Source organism: Panthera leo, chromosome F2 (assembly GCF_018350215.1).
Source record: "Panthera leo isolate Ple1 chromosome F2, P.leo_Ple1_pat1.1, whole genome shotgun sequence".
In the NCBI taxonomy this organism is placed as follows: domain Eukaryota; kingdom Metazoa; phylum Chordata; class Mammalia; order Carnivora; family Felidae; genus Panthera; species Panthera leo.
Window position 1 is genome coordinate 58055941 of NC_056695.1, and position 25053 is coordinate 58080993.

Genomic DNA, 25053 nt, shown 5'->3' on the forward strand with positions numbered 1-25053 from the left:
ATGACACAAATGGCCTGGAACAGGGCACGGAAATGTTAACAGTGATGGGGTCTTCCTTTTTACTGCGGGTGGCCTACTTTGACTCTGTTATGTGCAAAGAATGATGGCATTCTGCAAGGCTATATTGTACCCAGTGTTATAATTTATTTGTTTTAATTAATAGATTTTATTTTGTAGAAAAATTTCGTATTTACAGAAAATTTGAGCAGATAAGACAGCGGTCTCCAATATACCCTCTTCCATCCCAACAGTTTCCTCTGATATCAACATCTTGCATTAGTGTGTATATTTGTTATAATTAGTGAACTATATTGATTATTCTTAAGTAAAGTTTATAATTTACATTAAAGTTTACTCTTCTTATTGTCCAGTTCTATGGATTTTGACAAATGCATAATGTATCCAATATTACAGTATAATACAAAATAGTTTTATGGTACTAAAAATCCCCTCTGCTTTACCTATACAACCCACCCACTCCTGCCAAATCCTGCCAGCCACTTGTCTCTTTATTGTCTCCATAGTTTTACCTTTTCCAGAAAGTTGTATAGATGAAATAATATATTAGATCATCTCTTTAGGATGGCTTCTTTCACCTGGCAATATGCTTTTAAGTCTCCTATATGTATTTCCATGCCTTCATAGTCCATTTCTTTGTATTGATGAATAATATTCCATTGTATAGATATACCACAGTTTGTTTACCCATTTACCTAATGAAGGACATATTGCTCACTTCCAGGTTTAGCATGCATGAATAAAGTTGGCGTAAGCAATCATGTGCAGGCTTTTGTGTGGACATAAATTTTCAATCCAATTGGGTAAAAACCTAGGAGTGTTATTGGTAAGTTTCATGCTAAGACTATGTTTCATTTTATAAGAAAGTACCAGTCTGGGCTTTCAAAATGGCTGTACAATTTTTCATTCTCACCAGCAATGAATCAAAGGTCCTATTGCACCACATTCTTACCATCATTTGATACTGTCATATTTATAAATTTTAACCATTCTAATAGATACTCATTGTCTTAATTTGTAATTCCTTATTGATGTCTGTTGTTTAATATCTTATATGTTTATTTTCTGCCTGTGTATCTCCTTGGGAGAATATTATTTAGATTTTTTTACCTATTTAAAATTGTGTGGTTGAGTTTTAAGAGTACTTTGTATGTTTTGGATAGAAGTCCTTTATCAAACATGTGATTTATAAATATTTTCTTTTAGCCTATACCTTTGTTTTCATTCTCTTAATAGTGTCTTTTGCATAGCAAAAGTTTTTACTTTTAATAAAGTCCAGGAGTGTCTGGGTGGCTCAGTCAGTTAAGTGTCTAGCTCTTGATTTAGGCACCAGTCATGATCTCATGGTTGTGAGATCAAGCCCCACAATGGGCTCTGTGCTGGCAGCATGAAAACTGCTTGGGATTCTGTCTCCTTCTCTCTCTGCCCCTTCCCTGATCTCTCTCTCTCTCTCTCTCTCTCTCTCTCTCAAAAATAAATAAATAAATAAATAAATATTTAAAAAAATAAAAATAAAGTCCAGCTTACCATATTTATTCTTTCATGGATCATGCTTTGGGGGCTGTTTAAAAATGTATTGCCAAACCCACAGCCACTTACATTTGCTCCTACATTATCTTTTGAAAATTTTATGTATAGTTTTGTGTTTTACATGTATGTCTGTGATCCACTTTGAATTAATTATTGTGAAAGGTGTAAGACTTGTGTCTATTCATTTTGTTGTTGCCGTTTTTGCATTTGGATGTCCAATCCTCCTGGTACCATTTGTCATAAAAAAAAAATGATCATTTCTTAATTGAGTTGCTTTTGTTTCTTAGTCAAAGATCTGCTAACTGTAGTTTGTAGGTCTATTTTTAAGTTCCCCATTCCTTTCCATTGATCTATTTGTCTCTTCTTTCACCAATATTGTGCTGTCTTGAGTACGGTAGCCTTTATAGTAAGTAGTGAAATTTTGTAGTGTTAGTCCTCCAAATTTGGTCTTCTGCTTCAGTGACATGACTATCATGAGTTTTTGTCTACCCTTGCATTTAACTGTTAAAATCAAGTGTGTTTATGTCATCAAAATAACTTGCTGAAACTTTACTGGAATTGTACTGAATCTATAGCTTATGTAGGAAATAATTGACATCTTACCAATATTGAGTCTTCTTAATATTGAATATGTAATACCTACTTATTTATATCTTCTTTGATTTATTTAGCACAGTTGCAAGGTTTTCTGTATATAGACCATTGTATATATATTGTTACGTTTATTCTTAATTATTTCATTTTTCAGTGCTTGCCAAATCAGTCGCGTAATCTGATTTTACACAGCATTATAATTATACAAAAAATGGGACACAGATATTTGAAAGACACAGGTGAAACTTAGAGAAGTAACATCATCACATCTCTATAGAAGTTTGCTTTCTTCATTTAAACACCACACTAGTCTAGAGTTAACATGAGTGCCTAGGAATTACACACAGGGAATCACTTAGCCAGTGGTAGCTTTTTAGGTCATGAAACATCAGTTTTGTATTCCAATTATTATATATGTTATGTGACATTTTCCAGCTTTCCCTGGACCCCTTATATACATAAATTCTAGGTTTGTTTACTATAAACAACCTAGACACTAGATAAATTGTGATGAAAGTGTTCCATAGGCAAGGACTTCTTTTATCTTTCTGTTAATATTTATCACCAACAGAGGATTTGACTTATTTCTTTACCTTTCTTTCCCTAAGTGAGGAAGTTGGGATTAGAAACCAGCTGCTAACACTTTCCTTCATTAGGGTGTGTGCATAAGTACTTTGAAGATTGGGGGAATTGGGAAGAGTAAGGTACCAAGAGCTTCTGAGGAACTTTTAAGGTTCCAATAATTATGAGAATTACCTGCGGTTAGAAAGTTGCACTGATTATCCATGTTTTAATTGTATATTCTTTCCTAGAGGAGATATATTTTTCTACACTGTACAATTTGATGCTACTGACCATTTCTTGAATTTCGTACTTTCTGACTGCATGAAATTAACAACCTAGACATCTTTTTGTTATTATATGTGTGAAATGGACAGTATAGTACCTTCCTTGCAGGATTATCTAAGGGATTAGAGATAATATAATAAAAATATGACAAGACTGACACATCAGGCATGACTATTATTATAATTACCATATCACATTCTCCATTATCTGTGTGGAATTCAGTACACTGGAGTTCTTCTTGTTTAAAAATATGGAATGGTATAGTCAAGTTAACTTTAAAAATTATTTCCCAAAAGTCATTCTTCCCCAAGTTATTGTCTTAAAAAAAAAATCTCAGCCAACACTGAAAGCTAGATCAGTATAACATTAGAATTGGCAGATCAGAGGAGGAAAATATTCAGTATAGAGAGTCTATTCAATGAGTTGTAAATGTAGGAGTTATACTAGTTTACTCAAGTTTTAGTAATAGTGGCCTACTATCTGCATAATAGAAGCTAAAGATTATTTTGGTCAGGTAGAAAATATGACTAGAATTGTATCTTTGCTCCTCTTGAGGATCAGATTGAGTAGATTTTGAGAAATAAAAAAGTCAACAGAAGATTTTGGTGTACAATGGTATAAATAGCCACTAATTAGAGAGATCAGTAATAAGCTCTATCAATACAGAACTTAAAGGTTAGAATAACTGAGGCTCATATTTCTTTTCATGGGCTGCCTTTTTTAAATCAGTAATTACCAAGTATTTATGGCTATAGGTCTCAGCCCTGGATGTACATTGGGGGAGCTTTGAAAAACATGATTTCTAGATCTCCAAACCAACTAAATCAGAATCTCTGAAAGTGGAACCTGGGCTTGATAATTTTTAAATACAACCCAAGTAATACTAATGAGGAGTCAAGTTTGAGAGCCAATGATCTAGTGGCAAGTTATCTGACGAATACTCTGATATTTCTTAAAATAACCAGTTAATACTGAAAGTTTTATTTCATTACTCTCTGTGGGAGAAATGGAGTTTCACACTACAGCTCCAATATTTGAAAAACATCAATTTAAGAAATATAGAAACATAAGTTGGGCTGGGGATCTACAATTTGTAGACTTTGTGTTCTTTTCTATTTCTACTTCAGAGAAAATCTCTATTTTATGAGTTGTACTGGAAGCTATGTGGTTATTGTTTGGGAGAAATTTGAGCAGAGTTGTCATTTTCTAAAACTTTTTAAAATTTCCAGTTCTTCAATCTTTGTAGGTTGTTAGGCTATACTAGCAAGAATGCAAGATGCTCCCTAACGGAAATACTCCCTGCTTCAGGTCCATGGTCCCTAGAGCTCTACATTTATATACACTGACCACACATACCACATCTACCAATGCACATATTTTTGAGAAGGACAATCACAATCATGATTATGATATGCTAAGCAGCAGAAATAGCAAACTAAAACTAAATAAGGAAAAGTAGAAATCATTAATAAGCTTTAAAATTTTATGAGAATAAACAATCTGAGAGATGACTGTGAAAAGGAGAATTTTCTTCAAAAGTTTGAGTGTCCTCAAAATGTAATTTTTGAAAACAAATTATTTTTATCATTTGAATTATAAATGAAGTTTGATAAAATTGGATTGATGGAGGCAATTATTATTTTAGTCTCGAAGTTGAGATTAAATGCTTAATTTCATTCTAACCAGAGAAAATATTAGCTGGTAAAGACAACACAAGTTAGAATCTTGCACCTATACTCAAATATGTATAGTTTAAAATATGAGAAGCTCTGTGATAGGCTGTCCTGAGTCTGTTATTTTTGTATTACTACAGATGTCTTCAAAACATTTAAAATATTTGGAAACATTTAGAAGAATATTGATAGAAATCCAATATGTTACCATATATAATATACACAGTATGACATTAATATTCACAAGCCTAATATCGATGCAACTATTGATGGAAGGAATTCAATAAATTGAGATTTAGTGTATTGCAAATCTATGTCCTTTCATGATGAAGATTTGTTTCTGAAAAATGGTTTTCTAATTGCATTTTCTAAAGATTTATTTCTACTTTTACCTTTTTTTACAAGTTGATCTCCAAACATGACTAACACTTTTCCTATATGTTAAAAATTTGCATTAAGAACGCATGAGGATTTGATAAGATACTAATAAAATTCAATATAAAAAAATTCATAGGAGGAGCATAATTTTATAATTCCTATGAGCAGACCATATATTGCTTAAAAATAACATTTTAGGAAAAACATTAGATGAATTTGCAGGGTAAAAGCAACAAAAAATTATCTTTATTCCCTTACCATAAAGGGAGTTTTTTAAACAGAAGATATTGGAAGTTTGCAGAACTAAATATAGGCTGGGAATTGAGGCTACAAAACAATCAAGAGAGAGATATGAATATGGCAGTGGAGTAACAAGACCCTAGACTCACCTTGTCTTACAAATACAACTAGATTACTATCAAATCATCTTAAATACCCCAGAAATTGACCTGAAGACTGACAGAATGTTCTCTCCATAACTAAGGGAAAGAAGAAGGCACATCGAAGAAGGTAGGAAGTACAGAGACATGGTTTAGCAGAGAAACAGATCCTGGCTGCTGTAGAGGGTAGGGAGTCATAGACATGGAGAAGAGAGAGCAAGAGTGAGAGCCAGAGTGAGAGAGAGAGAGAGAGAAACACACAGGGAATGCATAAGGAGAGTATTCTCCCATAGCTACTGGCTTGGAAAACAACAGGGACTGAATTTCATGAGTTCTTGCAACAGAGGAGCCTCAAGTTTTAAAGGTCAGCAGGTTTGGTTGGGATACAACCTGAAGGACACTGTGCTGCTCTTGGAGAGATGGAAAGCAGACAACCTGTGGACATATATTGTGGAAACAGTGATCTGAAGAATTCCTGGGGCACACAGTGGGGAGGTTATTTGCTCTTCTTGGAGCTTGTCCCTGAGAAACAACATTCATAGATACATCTCTTCAGGAAAAAAGGAACTGGCCAGAGCCATTTTCCTCCCCTTTCCCTCAGTATAAACACAGAGCCATCTGAGGGAAGCAGAACATCCCAGATTTGAGCTGCCTAACTTGCTTACACTGAGCACCACCTCTGTTCTCTGGTGGAAGTGCCATTCTCAGTAACCCTTGCCTTAATCTCAGGGAAGTGGGTCCCTCCACCAGAAAACCAGCACAAGTCCCTGCCCACACCAGGTCTCCTGACCAGAGTTTTCCAGTGCCTCAGTTCCATTGGAGGTGGTGACAGGTCTCATTTTATAAGCAAACCAGAGCATACCTGGTTATAACTCACCACATTTGGGCCAGGGACAAAACACTGCCCACAGAAGGCAGGGAGAGCCTCTGCAGACAACTGACATGAAGGATACAGCAGCCAGAATAGAGAACACACAGCACACATAGTAGAGAAAATCCCTGAAGTGTCAGGCCCTGGGCACTACATGACCTACTCTACATAAGGTCATTATTTTCAGGAGTAGGAGACATGACTGGCTTTTCTAACACAGAGAAAAAGGCAAAACTTAGACAAAATGAGAAGACAGAGGAATTTATCCCAAAAGAACAAAGTAAGGCTATGGCTAGAGATCTAAGCAGAAAGGATATAAGTAACATTCCTGATAGAGAATTTAAAACAATGATCATACAAATACTAACTGGGGTTAAGAAAAGTATGGAAGATGTTAGTGAGACCCTTCCTACAGAGATAAGAGAGTTAAAAAGGAATCAATCAGAGGTGAAGAGTGTAATAAATGAGATTGGAAACAAGCTTATACAATGAATAGCAGGCTGCAAGAAAGCAGAAGAATGAATTAGTGACCTAGAGGACAATGTAATGGAAAACAATGAAACTGAACAAAAGATAGAAAGAATTATGCAAAATGATAATAGGGAACTCCATCAAATGTAATAATATTCATATTATAGGCCTCCCAGAAGAAGAAGAGAGAAAAGGGAGCAGAAAATTTATTTGAAGAAAAAGTGGCTAAAAACTTCCCTATTTTAGGGGAAAGAAATAGACATTTAGATCCAAGAGACGCAGAGAACTCCCATAAAAGTCAGCAAAAGCAGGCCCACACCAAGACAAATTATAATTAAATTTGCAAAATATAGTGATAAAGAAAAACAATCTTAAAAGTGGGAAGACAAAAGAAGCCATTAACTTACAAGAGAAAACCCATAAGGTTATCAGGAGATTTTTCAACAGAAACTTGGGAAGACAGAAGGGAGTGGTATGATATATTCAAAGTATTGAATGGGAAAAATCTGCAGCCAAGAATACTATATCCACAAGGCTGTAACTTAGAATAGATGAAGAGATAGTTTCCCAGACAAACAAAAACTAAAGGAGTTCATGACCACTAAACTGGCCCTGTAAGAAATATTAATGGGGACTCTGAGTGGGCAGGGAGAGGCCAAAAGTGACAGTGTAAAGTCAAGAAATACAAAGGGGTAAAAATGAGTATTTCTGTAAAAAGTTGTCAAAGAACTCACAAAAAAGGATGTAAAATATAGTAATATATTACTAAAATGTAGAGAGGAAAAAGAAAAGAATGGGTTCAAACTTAAATGACCATCACCTTAATATGCAGAAGAGATTATAAACAAACCTAATGATAACGATGTATCAAAAACCACTAATAAACATGCAAAGAATAAAGAGAAAGAAATCCAAGTGTATCAGTAAAGAAAATCAGCAAATAAAGGAAGACAAGAAAGAATCAGAGAAAAATCTCTAAAAACAACCACAAAACAAGTAATAAAATGGCAGTAAATACATATCTACCATTACCCTGCATTAAATGCACTAAATGCTCTACTAAAAAGACATAGGATATCAGAATGGATTAAAAAAAGACCCAAGTGTATGCTGCTTACAATAGACTCTTTTCAGACTAAAAGATACTTGCAGATGAAAAATGTGGGCATGGAGAAATACTTAACATGCAAATGGATGTTAAAGGAAAGCCAGAGTAGCAATAATTATAGCATACAAACTAGACTTTAAAAAAAGACTATAACCAGAGGCAAAGGACACTATATAATAATAAAAGGGACAATCCAACAAGAAGATATAATAATTGTAAATATTTATGCACATGACTGGCAGAACCCAAACATGAAACAATCAATAACAAACATAAAGGAACTAATCAATAATAATACAATAACAGAAAGAGACTTTTAAAACCCCACTTACATCAATAGACAGATCATCTAAACAGAAAACCAACAAAGAAACAGTGACGTTGAATGACACACTGGACCAGACGGACTCTAAAGATATTCAGAACATTTCACCCTAAAACAGCAGAATACACATTAGTTTCAAGTGCACATGGAACATTCTCCTGAATAGATCACGTATTAGCCCACAAAATAGACCTTAACGAATATAAGATCCAAGTTATACCATGCACCTTTTCTGACCACAACACTATGAAACTAGAAGTCAACCACAAGAAAAAAATCTAGAAAGACTACAAATAAATGGAGGTTAAATGAATGGGTCAACTATGAAATGAAGAAATAAACAATGAATGGGTCAACTATGAAATGAAGAAATAAAAAAGTACATGAAAACAAATGAAAATGAAAACACAGCAATCCAAAACCTTTGGGATGTGGCAAAAGTGGTTGTAAGAGAGAAGTATATAGTCATCTAGACCTAAATCAAAAATCTCAATCAAAAATCTCAAATAAACCACCTAACCAAATGAGCAAGAAAAAGAACCCCAAATGAAGCCTAAAGCCAGCAGAAGAAAGGAAACAAAGACTGGAGCAGAAATAAATGATATAGAAACTAAAAATACCAGTAGAACAGATCAACGAATCCAGGAGCTGGTTCTTTGAAAAAATTTAAAAAAAATTAATAAACCTATAGCTGGACTTAAAAAGAAAAGAGAAAGCACCCAAATAAATACAACCACAAATGAGAGAGGAGAAATAACAAAAATAACACCATAGAAATATAAACAATTAAGAGGATATTATGAAAAACTGTATGCTAACAAATTGGACAACCTGGAAGAAATGCACAATTGCTAGCAACATATAAACTACTAAAACTGAAACAGGAAGAAATGGAAAACTTGAGCAGACTGAAACCAGCAATGGAATTGAATTGCTAATCCAAAGACACTCAGCAAATGAAAGTCCAGGGCCAGATGGCTTCATAGATGAACTTTACCAAATGTTTAAGGAAGAAATAATACCTATTGTTCTCAAACTATTCCAAAAAAATAGAAAAGGAGGAAAAAGTTCCACATTCATTCTGTGAAGCTAGCTTTACATTGACACCAAAACCAGATAAAGACTCAATTCAAAAAGAGAACTATAGGGGCGCCTGGGTGGCTCAGTCAGTTAAGCGTCTGACTTCAGCTCAGGTCACGATCTCACGGTCAGTGAGTTCGAGCCCTGCGTCGGGCTCTGGGCTGATGGCTCAGAGTCTGGAGCCTGCTTCCGATTCTGTGTCTCCCTCTTTCTCTGCCCCTCCCCCGTTCATGCTCTGTCTCTCTCTGTCTCAAAAATAAATAAAGGTTAAAAAAAAAATAAAAAAAAAAAAAAAACAAAAAAAAAAGAAAAAACAAAAAGAGAACTATAGGCCAATATCCCTGATGAACATGGATGCAAAAATTCTCAATAGAATACTAGCAGACCAAATCCAACCATACGTTAAAACAGTCTTCCACCACAATCAAGAGGGATTTATTCCCAAGGTGTAAGGGTAGTCAGTATTTGCAAATCAGTGTGATATAGCACATTAATAAAAGAAAGGATAAGAACCATATGATCATTTCAATAGATGCAGAAAAAACTTTTGACAACCTGCAATATCCATTCATGATAAAAACCCTCAACAAAGTAAGGTTAGAGGGAACATACTTCAACGTAATAAAAGTCATATACAAAAAACCACAGCTAATATCACCCTAAATGGAAAAAAAATACTGAGATATTTTCCTCTATGATCAAGAACAAGATAGGGATATCCACTTTCATCACTGTTATTTAACATATTCCTGGAAGTTCTAGCCTTAGCAAGCAGACATCAAAAAGAAATAAAAGACTTCCAAATCAGCAAGGAAGAAGTCAAAGTTTGACTATTTGCAGATGATATGATACTCTATATAGAAAATCTGAAAGGCTCCACCGAAAAATTGCTAGAACTGATACACAAATTCAGTAAAGTTTCAGGATACAAGATCAATGCACAGAAATCTGTTGCATTTCTTTACACCAATAATCAAGCAGCAGAAAGAGAAATTAAGGAATCAATCCTATTTATAATTGCACCAAAAGAATAAGGTACCTGGGGGGGGTGGGTGGGGCTGGGTGGCTCAGTTGGTTAAGTGTCTGACTTCTGCTCATGCCATGATCACACCGTTCATGAGTTTGAGCCCTGCATGGGAGTCTGTGCTGACAGCTCAGAGCCTGCAGCCTGCTTTAGATTCTGTCTCCTTCTCTTTACCCCACCCCCCTTTCTTTGTCAAAAATAAATAAACATTAAAAAATTAAAAAAAAAAATACCTAGGAATAAAAGTAACCAAAGAGGGGAAAGATTTCTACACTGGAAATTATAAAACACGGATGAAAGGAATTAAAGAGAACACAAAGAAATGGAAAGAAAGTCCATGCTCATTGATCAGAAGAAAAAATATTGTTAAAATGTCTATACTACCCATAGCAATCTACACAATGAATGCATACCTATCAAAACACCACCAGCATTTTTCACAGAGCTAGAACAAACAATCCTAAAATTTGTATGGAAACACACAGACCCCTAATAGCCAATGTAATCCTGAAAAAGAAAAACAAAGCTGGAGGCATCACAATTCCAGTCTTCAAGTTACATTACAAAGCTGTATTGATCAATACAGTATGGTAATGGCACAAAAATAGACCCATAGATCAGTAGAATAAAATAGAAAACCCAGAAATGAACGTATTTTCAAAAAAGCAAGAAAGAATATCCAATGAAAAAAAAGACAGTCTCTTCAATAAGTGGTGTTGGGAAAACTGGATAGCTACATGCAAAACAATGAAATTGGATCACTTTCTTTTTTTTTTAATTTTTTTTTAACGTTTATTTATTTTTAAGACAGAGAGAGACAGAGCATGAACGGGGGAGGGTCAGAGAGAGGGAGACACAGAATCCGAAACAGGCTCCAGGCTCCGAGCTGTCAGCACAGAGCCCGACGCGGGGCTCGAACTCACGGGCCGCGAGATCGTGACCTGAGACGAAGTCGGCTGCTCAACCAACTGAGCCACCCAGGCGCCTCAGAAATTGGATCACTTTCTTACACCAAACACAAAAATAAATGCCAAATGGGTTAGAAACCTAAATATGACACCTGAAATCAGAAAAATCCCATAAGAGAACACAGGCGGTAAGGGCTTTGACATTTGCAGCAGTAATTTCTTTTTAGACATACCTCCTGTGTTAAGGGAAACAAAAAGGAAAAATAAACTATTGGGACTTCATCAAAATAAAAAGCTTCTGTACGGAGAAGGGAACAATCAACAAAACTAAAAGTCATCCTTCAGAATGGGAGAAGATATTTGCAAGTGACATATCCGATAAAGGATTAGTATCAAAAATATATAAAGAACTTATAAAACTCAGCTTCCAAAAAACTAATCATCCAATTAAAGAAGGGGCAGAACAAACATACAGACGGTCAACAGACACATGAAAAGATACCTGACGTCACTAATCAGGGAAATACAAATAAAAACTGCAATGAGGTATTACTTCACACCTGTTAGAATGACTAAAATCAACAAGAACCAATAGGTGTTGACCAGGATGTGGAGAAAAAGGAACCTGCTTGCACTGTTGGCGGGAAGGCAAACTGGTGCAGCCACTGGAAAACAGTGTGGAGATTCCTCAAAAAGTTAAAAACAGAACTACCCTACAACCCAGTCAGTGGACTACTAGGTACTTACCCAACGAATACAAAAATATTACTTCAAAGTGATACATGGACCCTGATATGTATAGCAGCATTATCTACAATAGCCAAATTATGCACACAGCCCAAGTGTCCGTCAACTGATGAAAGGATAAAGAAGATGCATACCTATGAATGCACACACACATACCTATGAAACACACACACACACACACACACACACACACACACTGGAATATTAGCCATAAAAAAGAATGTAATCATTCTGTTTGAAATGACATGGATGGAGCTACAGAGTATTGTGCTAATAAGCAAAATAAGTCAGTCAGAGAAATGCAAATAGCATATGACTTCACTCATACGTGTAATTTAAGAAACAAAACAAATGAGAAAAGGGCAAGAAAGAGAGAGAGAGAGAGAGAGACAGAGAGAGACAGAGGAAAACCAAGGAATAGTCTCTTAACTATGGAGAGCAAACTGATGTTTACCAGAGGTGAGAGGTGGGTGGAGGGATGGGTGAAAATAGGTGATGGGGATTAAAGAGGGCACTTCTTGTTGTGATGCACACGAGGGGATGTATGGAAGTGTTGAATCACTATATTGTACACCTGAAACTAATATTACACTGTATGTTAACTAACTGGAATTTAAATAAAAATGTAAAAACAAAGATGACATAAAAAAATCAAAATAAAATCCAACAGGTAGTACATGGGAAAGGAAGTAGAATTAGCATAAAGTTCTTAAACAAGAGCATCTGGAAATAATGGTGTCAGTAGCATCTGCCACAATTTTTAAGCTCAAGATTTGAATTCTCAACGGGGTTTTCACCTAAAGTACATTATGTACTTGTCCCTTGGTTTTCCCAATGACAAGAGATTTCTCTAAACACAGTGTGGGATAATGTTGTAAATGGATGCTGCACATCCAGAAATAAGCATATCTTCTCCATTGGAAATAAAGTAAAAATTGGCTATATCAGAAATTGCAAATCTGAAAGTTTTTCTTAACATCCAGCTTACTCAAAGAAGTACAGCACCAGGCTTCTTTCATGTATGTATGTATTTTTCAATTATCTTTAAAATAGAAAGGAGGGGTGCCTGGGTGGCTCAGTCGGTTGAGTGACTGCTTGGGCTCAGGTCATGATCTCACAGCTTGTGAGTTGGAGCCCCGCGTCGGGCTCTGTGCTGACAGCTGGGAGCCTGGAGCCTGCTTCGGATTCTTTGTCTCCCTCTCTCTCTGCCCCTAACCCACTCGCATTTCTCTTTGCCTCAAAAATAAATAAATATTTTAAAAAATTAAAAAAAATAAAATAGAAAGGAAAGTGGGGTGCCTGGGTGGCTCAGTCAGTTAAGCGTCCAACTTTGTCTCAGGTCATGATCTATCTCATGGTTCGTGGGTTTGAGCCCCACATCGGGCTCTCTCTGCTTTGGATTCTGTGTCTTTCTCCTCCCTTCTTCCCCTTCCCCACTCACGCGCTTTCTGACTCTAAAAAATGAATGAAAGTTACAAATTTGTTTTTAATTAAATAAAAAAATAAAAAATAAAATAAAATAAAAAGGAAAAAAAATTTTTGAAGTTATAACTTAGACCAAGATGCAAAAGAGTGATTCTTTCTTTCTTTCTTTCTTTCTTTCTTTCTTTCTTTCTTTCTTTCTTTCTTTTTCTATAAGTCTCAAACATCATAATGTTTGTGTACTGTAAGAATATCCATATGCTCATCATAGGTGAGCATTATTAGAATTGAAACCTGGGCAAAATGAGGGCTGTGTTTTCACAGAGTTCCTGATCAAGTAGGATTATAAGTATCTACTGAGCTAAGAATCCAATTATCGTAGTTTCTAAACCCATGCTCTTTTTCAGTTGAAATATTGAGACTACATTTGATTTCCAATTTCCATTATAATGTGTCAGGTAGAACACTTGTATTTTTTTGCAAGCTATAAATGCAGTAGACAGGCCATGTGAGGATAATACAAAATGGAAACTTGGATCATTTTACTCTTGGAGTATTTTATTTGGTTTCATATTTGCAGAGTTATTTCCATCCACTTCAACTTGGGAAGCCCTTTCAAAACAAAATCTTATCCCAATTCCACTGGTAATGAAAGAAAACTGTTCTTTTATTGCATAGTGTAGGAAAAACATTTGTTTTTATGTTAGAAATAATGTCAGCTATGATTTTATATGACTAAATGTTACATTACACATTTTCTTTTAATGCAATCTTTAATTGTATTTTTCTTATGTAAGTTACACACATTTGGTTGTTTTCCCAAAAGCTGTTCTGCCCTTCTTTACTTGCTAACAGATCTCAAATGGAGTTTCTACACTAAAGTTCTCAGCCCAAGAGGGTGAGTTATTTTGGGTTTATTTCTATAATGACATTCCTAGTCCCAGTTTTCTAATGATTGTTCTAGGGATAGGCATATGACACAGTTCTGGCCAAAGACTCATAGGGGATATCTGTTTAAGGCTTGTGGGCAACATTTTCTTCCCTGAAAACAGAAGGGATTAAAAACTCTGCGCTTTTTGTGGATGGTGTCCTGTAAGATTGTAATGCTTTAGCTGCTACATTGTATTGAGGCCATGAGAAAAAAAAAGCCAGGAAACACTCCGAGAAGTGCCTGATGCTAATTTTCTTGAAACATATGAAACAAATATCAGAGAAAATTTTGTGGTCTGTTAGCTGCTGACAAAAATAATTCTAACTGATGTACTAAAGTTAGTTAGTTAGTTAGTTAGTTAGTTAGTTAGTTAGTTAGTTAGTTTTCCATTTAACAAATGATAAATGTAGTTTATCCTAAATTGTATAAGTAAAATTATATTTTTTTGACAAACATTCACAAGTTATTTATAATGTCACTTGCTTTTTGGATTGTATGATTTTAAATAGATTGAAAAACATCTCGGAGTTACTTCATCAAAAATGGAACAAATAATGAGAAATGGTCAGTGTATTATAATTTTTATTGTATTTGTTGACATAAAGGGATTTTAGGTTGATATTTGCAATAATTTAACAAAGTACATATTGTGAGATGCCTTTTATTTCAAATAAAATTTTAAAAATATCGTCTATTATCTTCAGTGCTTGAATCATGTGTTTATAATTTTCATTTATCAGTGTTTTTGACTTACTAGAAACGTTGTCATACTCACCATACTTTAAAATTATAACTCAATTAGAGAAAGAAAAAGCAAAATTAGTTATGTACACTAATACCTAATGGTGTATAAAAATTCCCAAAGGGTATTTCATCATGATAGAAACAAGCAATATCAATACAAAACATGAACATCCAGTTCTTGACAAATGATTAATTTTCACTGCCCTTCAGAAAATTTGACCAAACTCTTTGCAACACAAACAAAATCTTATTGTGTGTGTATATATATATATATATATATATATATATATATATATATATATATATGGCTAGTGATAAACTACAGGTAAGGCAATATAGTCTGTGTATAATTCCTATAACTAGGCGCCAGAGTACCTGAATTTGAATCCTAGCATTGCTACTTCCTAGTTATTTAATTTTAGTGGGAAAGTTATTTAATCTTAGTGTGCATTAGTTTCTTCATCTATAAAATGGTAAATGTAGTAATTGTTGCAAAGAATCTTTGAAAATTTTAAAAATGATTGAATTACAATGTGAACACTTTAGTGTTTCTTAAAAATTAACACCAGCCTTATTATTATTTTAGGTTGGGGACCTAAAATTTAGTACTCCTAAAATACGTTTCAAACTAAGTCAAATCTATAAATCCAAAGAGTAGTAGAACTAATCTGAATTACAGATGCTAATACAAATATCTCATGTTTTTCATGGTTGTGGCTTTTTATTTATAGCAATGTATTTGTTTTCCTTATTTTAAGATATTGTAAATATCTTGGTTAATTTATGGCAAGAAATTTAGATATATTTAGTACCATTGCATCTAACCTTATAAATTATACTAGAGTTTTAAAAGAAACAGTGGAAAGGAAGATTAACTATCAAGGCACGTATTTAAAAAAGAGCCAGAAATAATAACTAAGTTAAAAGAAATTAACGTTAGCTCTTAATTTCAAAAATGGTGGAATAAGATAGTTTTGCTAATAACAGTATTATGGAACTTACGAAAATGTGACAGGGTGCAAAAGAATGTGACGAACTGACAGTTTTTCCTTATTGGTTTTAGACACTAGCATATATCTAAGTAGACATGTTTTATAACATATATTTTGAAAATCAACTAAAATAATGTGGTTATTGGGCTACATCTACTAAACCGAAATGTTTGATCAGAATTTTTATTTAAGGGACTGGTCATTAACTAGATATGGTCTGGCTACTTAAAATTCATTTGGTAGAATTGCTAACCTTGAATTTTAATTTAGCAAGAATAATCAATTTTGAGATGTATTAATCTTGACGTTTTAAAACATAGTTATATCATTATGTTTGAAGTTGATTAAATCTACATTTTACTTATCGTTTTTTGATAGATTTTTCTCACTAGTGTGAGAAATAGAAATAGATTTTGGCAGAATCTTAAGCTCATTAGTGTAAGTCAGTGTTATTCAGAAGCACTGATAATGACTATGAAGTCATTTGCTCTCTCCTTTTGAGAAGAATGTTACCTTTTTCTCTTACATACATATTTTATAAATGTATTTATACTTTTGTTATATTTTAACCAAATGACACAAAATAACTTCAACTTCCATTTTATTTGAAATGTCATCCAAAAGTTTCAGTGATTAAAAAGTTTTTAAATTTATTTTTTATATATATATTTAAAGTGTGCCTAAATATTTTATACACTTTGGGCTAGTTCCTAAGAGTCTTAAATAACCATAGTGCCATTTACATACCTTAGGGAGTATATCTATTGACTTTTTGTGAGTTGCTTACTTTAACAAACATTTTAATTCAGTGTGAATTGTTGAGCATTTACTGTAATGTATTATAGAAATATAAGATAAGCATATTTTCTATTTTCATACCCCTAGGACTTAATAGGAAATTATTCTAGGGAGGCTAGACAAGATTGTAGTTGGTCAGGGGATACATCACGAGTGAGATGAGAGTTGATTTAAGTCTTGAAGATGATTAGATACAACAAGCAAAATTTATGTGGAGAGTGGATCTTAGACAAGTTGATTACTTTTAAAGTGAATTCCAAGATTTTGTGCGGGGTTTTAATGATTAGAGATCATGTATAAACACCTGTCCCCTCTTTTCTACTATATAATTGGGATCTTCTTAAAGAGGAAAATATTATTCTCCCTCAACATCTAACAGAATACTTAGCATGGATTGGATTCTGAATAAATTTGGATTGAATGATAAATTAATAAATGAATAAATTTTGATTGAATAATAAATTAATAAATGGTTTGGTAAATAAGTAAATAGTTATCACTAAGAGTTATGTAATTCAAGTTCATATTAACTATACTATATTAATGTAGATTTATGTTTTCAGTACTGCAATGCTAAGTCTTTCACTGTGGATGATGGGTAAAGAAAGATGGTCTATTTTTGGCTTTTTAATTGGATTCTAAGTTTCTATAGTTTCCTAGTATAAATTTTGTGAACTCAGAATGCTGTAGCTTAGCTGATAAAATTAGAATGATGAAAAACTAGGACATCACTGTAAGACACTCATAACTACTTTAACCTATAGCCGTAGTTCCTAACTTTTTCTTTTTTGTATGTACCCATAAACCTAACATTTCCATTTCCTGTGTTTGTTAAAACCCTATCACAGGGTGCCTGGCTGGCTCAGTCAATTAAGCATCTGACTTTGGCTCAGGTCATGATCTTGAGGTCTTTGAGGTGGAGCCCAACATAGGGCTCTTTGTTAACAGCTCAGAGTCTGGAGCATGCCTCTGGTTCTGTGTCTCCCTCTCTCTTCCCCTCCCCCTCTCATGCTCTCTCTTTCTCTCTCTCTCTCTCAAAAATAAACAAACATTAAAAAAAAAACCCAAAACTATCTTTCTATTTGATTACATAGAATATCCAAGTGAATCACCTGCTCAATCTCTTACTGCATTGAGCTTGCTCTTTTTTGTAAACTTTCTTGGGACTGGCTTCTTCCCTTATACACAATGAAGGAGTGGTTTTCGTTTTGTTTTGTATTGTTTTGTTTTGTTTAATTATTCAGACTTCTGATTATTTAGAATCAGGAATTCCAAAATACTACTCCAAATAGCATGCAGTTGGTCTGTCAAATTAATTTTCATTAATAATCTCTGAAAATCTAAATTTTATATCACCTTATCTGTACTGATGTTAAAAGCATAATAAGATAATTTTTCTTAAATTAAGAAACATATCTAATACATGATGAATGAATTAATTGTTTACAAGCCATGGGAAAAATAAATTTGAAAAGCTCATTTTTCTAATTAGTCATCATGCATCTATGGAAACAATCATTTATTAACTCAAAATATAGAATTAAGTACGCAGTTATCTTTCCAAAATCAGCTCGAAGGTAAGCCTAATTCTGCACATACAAACTCACTTTTATACTGTGAATATTTAAATGGAGGTCAGTGCTCCCTTTAAATAAAAGAACAGAATGTGAATTTCATTTGGACACTTCAAGGCTTAATTATAATCTTAGAAAAAGGAGGTATTACTTTTAAGTACTCATGTTTGCAATTCTCAGATTATTTGAAATTTTGGAATTTATATGTCTAGTATAAGATTCTAACAGATTTTCTTATAAAATCTCACTTTATGTTATATCTGTCTCTTTTTATTTGTTATAGGACAATATCAATAATAGTAATTACACTGGCTATAAAAAGTAATACCAATTATTTATCTACTTCATACAGAATAGGTCTCTCATGTTCACAAGCAAAAAGTATACATTATTATAGATAAAGTGATGTGCAAAGAAGCATATGAATTTCGAAGTATTACAAAGCTAGTAATTAATGAAATGGGTATTCATATTAGGTTTCTGTAACTCTAAAAAATTATTTTACACTGTATCAAATCTGTATTTATTTACTTGATATGTTAGACTTTATCAACAATCATAAACCTGAAAATAGTTGCCAATATATTTGCCCAATTATGAGAAATATATGTATGTTATATATATTTTGCCTAAGTATAAGAAATACATATATATATGTATATAGAACCTCAAAATAGGGACACCATCAGATGAAGCTTTTTAAAAATGATAATTATGGATAAAGAGAAACCATTACAGTTTTATCCAAATTAAGTCTGTGTTCTTAAAGAACCTGAATAAAAATGTCTACTTGAATATTGAAGGCAAGAAAAGGAAAGTTGCCTTAAAGAAGGCATAAAAGGCATTATGGCCTTAAAGAAGCCATAAAAGTAGTATAAATTGAATTATTGTATTTGGCTGATACGGCTTCATAGTTGATGAAGAGAAAAAGTACATAAATATTTCAATAGACACAAACAATAAATTTGATAAAATTTGACATAAATTTGTGTTAAAACTATTAGTAAATTAGGGGAAAAAGAGTTTCTTAAGGAGTTAAAATATCTGTTAAAATTATTAATTCTTCAAAACAATTAGTAATCAGGGAAATGCAAATCAAGCAAAGAAAAGACACCTTTTTATATTCACTGGTTTGTCATTGCATCATAAAGTCGAACATTCACATATCCTGTGACTCAGCAGTTACCAAACTAAGTATATAACCAAGGTACATTTTTGCATCTGAAGCTTGGGAGATATGTACCAGAATATTAAAAAATATGCTATAAATAATATCATAGGAAAAAAGGAGGAAATAATCCAAATGCCCCATAGCTAGACAATGGTTGAAGAAATTAGGATGCTAATACAATAGTATAAATTAAAGATCTTCAGTGCTGTTTACTAATGCATGAATCTGAAAAGCACGATAAATGAGAATAGGTCACCTAAAATTAAAAGCTTAATGACAAGTTATTCATATAGCTAAAAGAACCAAAATTAAATATATATTTATTTACCTGAATTTATTTATGAAAGATACACAACAAAGAGAAAAATATCTGAAAAGGAAAGCAAGAAAATAATAATGAAAGATTGAGGGACATGGTTAAATGAGGTGAGGGAGTCAGGAACATGGGAGCAGGGAGGATCACATGACTAGAGGAAAATTATTTTCAAGGTCTTAGCCTCTGGAGAGGGTGGTGGTTTCATAGAACATATTGCTTTACTACGAAGAAGGAGAAAAGGAAGGAAGGGGAGAGAGGAAGGATAAATTCATTAATTAATTCTAAAAGGCCACATGTGTGCCGATAATAAATATATATCATACTTCTTTGATTATGATTACCCTAATTCTTTTTCTTGAGTGTGGTAAAAATATGAACACTTAAATTCAAGTATTTAAGAAACTTCTCTTGAGTAGTTGACGTGCTTGCAAAGAAATGTTGAAATGTTTGCAAATTTTCAAAGGAACAGAGAGAACATTTTACTCCTTCTTTGAGTGAATATTTAGTGATAGTCTACTATAAGCCAGGCACCATGCTAGGTACTGAGGACAATGCTGTGAATAGTGTAAACATGGTCTTTGCAACATTATGAAAATGTTCCCATGGTTTCCATGGTTTTCTCCCCTCCCCATTCCTTTTAAAATATATTACAGTTGAGACTTGGGATATTCTAGTTACCCAGGGTGATGGGACAAAGAAATATGCATCTCATGAGCTTAGAAAAATCCTGTAAATAATGTAGCACCGTTTTAATATTTCCCTCCCAAATTTGAATAAATAGTTTTAGGAATGGAATGTAATCCCTTTTGTAATAGAAATTAATTTTTTAAATGTGATTCACCTTCCACCAGATTTGGTAGACTACATCTATGTTCTAGTGAAATTTGAACCTTGGGACATTTTATATCAAACTCTTCTTAGTGAATAACTGCTAAAATTCATAAGTGCTCTTGTCTAATGAAATATTATTTTTACATTCAAGTGGACTGTAGTGTATAATAACTAAAAATAGTATCATACTGTTGACTCTCTTTTGTATTTTATACATATTGATTGCTATTTACTTTTTTTTAAATACATTTGTATCTCATTTGAGAAATGCTGTTCTTCGTGTGTGTGTGTGTGAAAATTATTTGTGTGTGTGTGGGTGTGTGTGCGCGTGTGTTTATGTTTAATGCAAGCGAATCAATAGCCCAATTTCTTTCTTTTCCCAGGACTATGTTGCAAAAAATAATCAACATACTGTGGTCAATGCTACCGTAGGATTTATCAGTATCTAAGGTCTGGGATGTCTTATTTGCTTTCCTTACACAAATTTCAGAACTTTGCACTATTTTCAGGTACACATTAATGTGTTCAACATATAAAGAACTTCAATAAAATGACATACAACTAAAAGAGAAATGTAGTCTCAGATTTCCTGCATGCTAATGATAAGAAATTTCTCCCATCAGTCACCTACAGGAAGATAGTTAGAACCCCTTTCACCTTTTTTGCTGCAAAAACAGCTGTTCAATGACTGTTCAGCTTAGATTCAAACATTTTACATTTTTTTTTATTTACAAGATTAACAGGAAACAGATTCTTCATTTGACTCTTCATGATCTTTCATGAGGAAATAACTGTGTTAATCTCAGATGCTGTCAAAAGTCTTGGCATCTGATTTTTAGTCAGGTCCTGGCATTTTGTTTATATTAAATTAATCTAAAAACCACTTAGACTGATTAGCACAGGGCTTTTGACGTGCTATGTGGTGAACAGTTACTTTTTTTTTTTCATTGATTCATAATTGTTTTAAAGGGAACTTATTTGGATGATACATGTTACAATTGTAAAAAAAAAAATTGGAAATATTCTGATTTGTATGGTAAGAGACATAGATTTATGTAGATATCTTGGTTTTCTTATGTAGCCAACTCTAAGTATTTTTGTAAAGAAAATCTCTCCTAACAGCTATTTACATTGCCTGGGGCTACCCAACTAATCAGCAAGAATGTTTGTTAAGTGACATTCATAGCAACTGTCTTAAGGCCTCTAGTATTTTCCTATTGTCCTTTTATCTTGTGTCTAATTTATTTTACATTTTGTTTATAGTCTTTCTCTTTAAATACAGAAACATAGAAAATTAGTTCCAGTAATGGAAGAGCCTTTGCCCATGTTGTTACCCTTTTCCAGTGATAGCTACCTGAATAACCGTGTTTTCAAATTTCTTAATATTTTGTTAAATAAATGAATAAGTGAGATTGCCAGTGTGGCATGATAATATATCAACATATTAAATTGTACCGTCTTGCTGGTATTGTCCTACTGATATCTATCTAGCTATATCTAACTATATGCATGACATATCTATAGGTAGATGATAGATACATAGATACACAAATAGGTGCATAGATAGATATGTCATATTGATTGTCAAGGTTTTCAAAAAGACTTAATTTTTTTAAACTTTGGTCTCTTCAGTATAAAAAGGATGTTTTGTGTTGTGGAGGCTGTATTTTAATATAACATAGTAACACTTCAAACCAGGCATTTGTTTTAAGAGTATATTGGCTGACTCAATGAGTTTGGTGGTAAGCCTAGAAGAGGTACAGTTGCCCTGCCCAAGGAAATATAAAAAACGGTTTTTGGGGAACACCTGGGTGGCCCAGTTGGTTGAACATCCAGCTTCCGCTCAGGTCATGATCTCGCAGTTCCTGAGTTCCAGCCCCAAATCAGGCCCTCTGCTGTCAGCACAGAGCCCACTTCGGATCCACTCTCCCTCTCTTTCTGCCCCTCCCTGGCTTGTGCTCTCTCTCCTTTTCTCAGAAAGAAACATTTTTAAAAAGGGGTGTTTTGGATGTGGGCAACAAGGGTAGATTCTGCAGGTGCAGTGAACACTGTGACCTGGACCCTGTGGCAGGAAGTCCAACGGGGGGGGGGGGGCAGCAGATCTCTGCACGTTGAACACTAATAGCAGTTGCTCTTTAGCAGCTTGGCATGGTGGACCTGGAGCTGCCCTTCTCAAGTGACCACACATCCTTGGAATAAAATTCTAGTGACTACTGTTGATGGACTGCAGACCCAAAGCTTTCTATGTTCTAGGCATCTCATAAAGCACCATATCCTCAGACTTGTATAACCTTAAGAAGGAGGAAGGACCATTCCACTTGATGAAGTACTTCCCCATCATCTCTTGTGAGGTAATGCTGAGTCTACATTTATCAACTTTAGAATCTATACTATAATGTAAAACTTCTTAAATCTTAAATGCTGTTCAGCATATTCTCACTATTACACAAAAATCTGCCTGACATCCTGGCGTCGGAGCAAGATTAGGAAGACCATATTTGAGCTGTCATCATATAGCAGCGATGATCTATATTGTAACAGCTGAATCATAGGCTTGATTTATCATTTTCATGCACATTCATCAAGAAGGATCACAAAGCCTACCTCAGCATCCATTAGTGTCTATTTTACTTCTAAAAATCATTATTTTTTTCTACGGGACAACTCTGATCAAATTCTTCCTATAATTAAGAAATGTGAAGGGAAAGGTACTTACATACAAAGACACATGTAGCAAAATAAGGAAAACTTTATAATATTTAGAAATTATCCATTCTTAGATCAGAAATATTAAGCATCTATATATATATATACATATTTAAGTTTCATATTTATTAAAGAAAACAAAGAATTATATAAGATACTATAAGTGAAAATAGTTTAGGAAGAACAGTTTGAAAACAGGTCATTGTATGCCATGTTCCTACTCTAAATAGTCAGCTCTCCATTCATTCATTCAACTGTTGGTCGTTGAGTATCTGTTTAATAGTTACTTTCTCCCTCAGTTGAATACTTACTTAATGTCTCATAGTAGAGAAATTCAAGATTCATTTATTTGACAACAAACTGCTTGAAATAAGAAAAAAGAAGAAAATACAGAGATTCTGTCCTCTTGTGGCTTATTTTTAACAGCTTATGCTGATAGTGGCCATTTACCTTCTATCTTGCTTTATTCACATTACATTTGGATTGTAGCCACAGAATTGCTTCCTGGTGATGACTGAGCCAAACGATGGGAAGAACCAGGAGAGTCTGGAACACCATGGTGTTGTAGGTCAGAAATAAGTGAGCTTTTCTGGCTGCAGAATGGCCTCTGGGATTTGGGGAGCAATATAGAGATTATCATGCTTCCTTTTAGCACCTGGCTTTGGGGAAGGGAATTGGCATCTTGACAAAGGCTATGAGAGCCCACGGCACAGGAAGAGCTATTTGAAAACTAGCACAGAAAGTGCCCTGTCAACGAGGACAGTAATGGTGAAAGAGATGGTGTTGGCAGAAGTTGAGGAGGAAACAAAACCGGCTTTGTTCTGGCTTCTGACTTAGGAGGCCACCTGAAAGAGGCGGCCCCAATACATAGCCCAGGACTGGCAGAAAAATTAACTTTCCTATAAAGTGCTAGGCAGGTGTAGCCACAATGACCTCCTTGACGGTGGTGCAGTGGCTAGACTGTGTCATGGCAGGAACATATAACATGGACAGTATGGAAGTTGACGCTAGTAATGCATGTAGTGAAATTCTCCCTCTGGGACCTCCTAGAGACAAAAATAAGAATGTGGGAACTAGATTCCAACAGAAAGGCAGCAATTAACAATGTCATTACTAATTTTAAGTTGCCTACAGTCCCCTTCCTCAGCCTGGACTTTAAAAAAGATTGTGTCACTGGGGTGCCTGGGTGGCTCAGTCAGTTAAGTGTCGACCTCGGCTCAGGTCATGATCTCATGGCTCATGAATTCAAGCACCACTTTGGGCTCTGTGCTGACAGCTCAGAGGTTGGAGCCTGCTTCAGATTCTGTCTCCAGCTCTCTGTGCCCCTCCCCCACTCGCATGTTCTGTGTGTGTGTGTGTCTGCCTCCAAAATAAATATTAAGAAAAACAATAAATAAAAATAAAAACAAAAAGGATTCTGTTATGAATGAGAACAACCTGGCCTCCTCTCTTTGAGGCCTTAAACACTGCTCATCGTTGTCAAGACCACGGTGGCTTTGGAGCTGATGCTACTACCTTTAAAATCTGATTTTCTAGCCTCAGTGTACAGGTATTTGAGCCACATTCCTCAAGAGCAACCTCCACTTCCTCACATCCAATCCTTACAGACTTT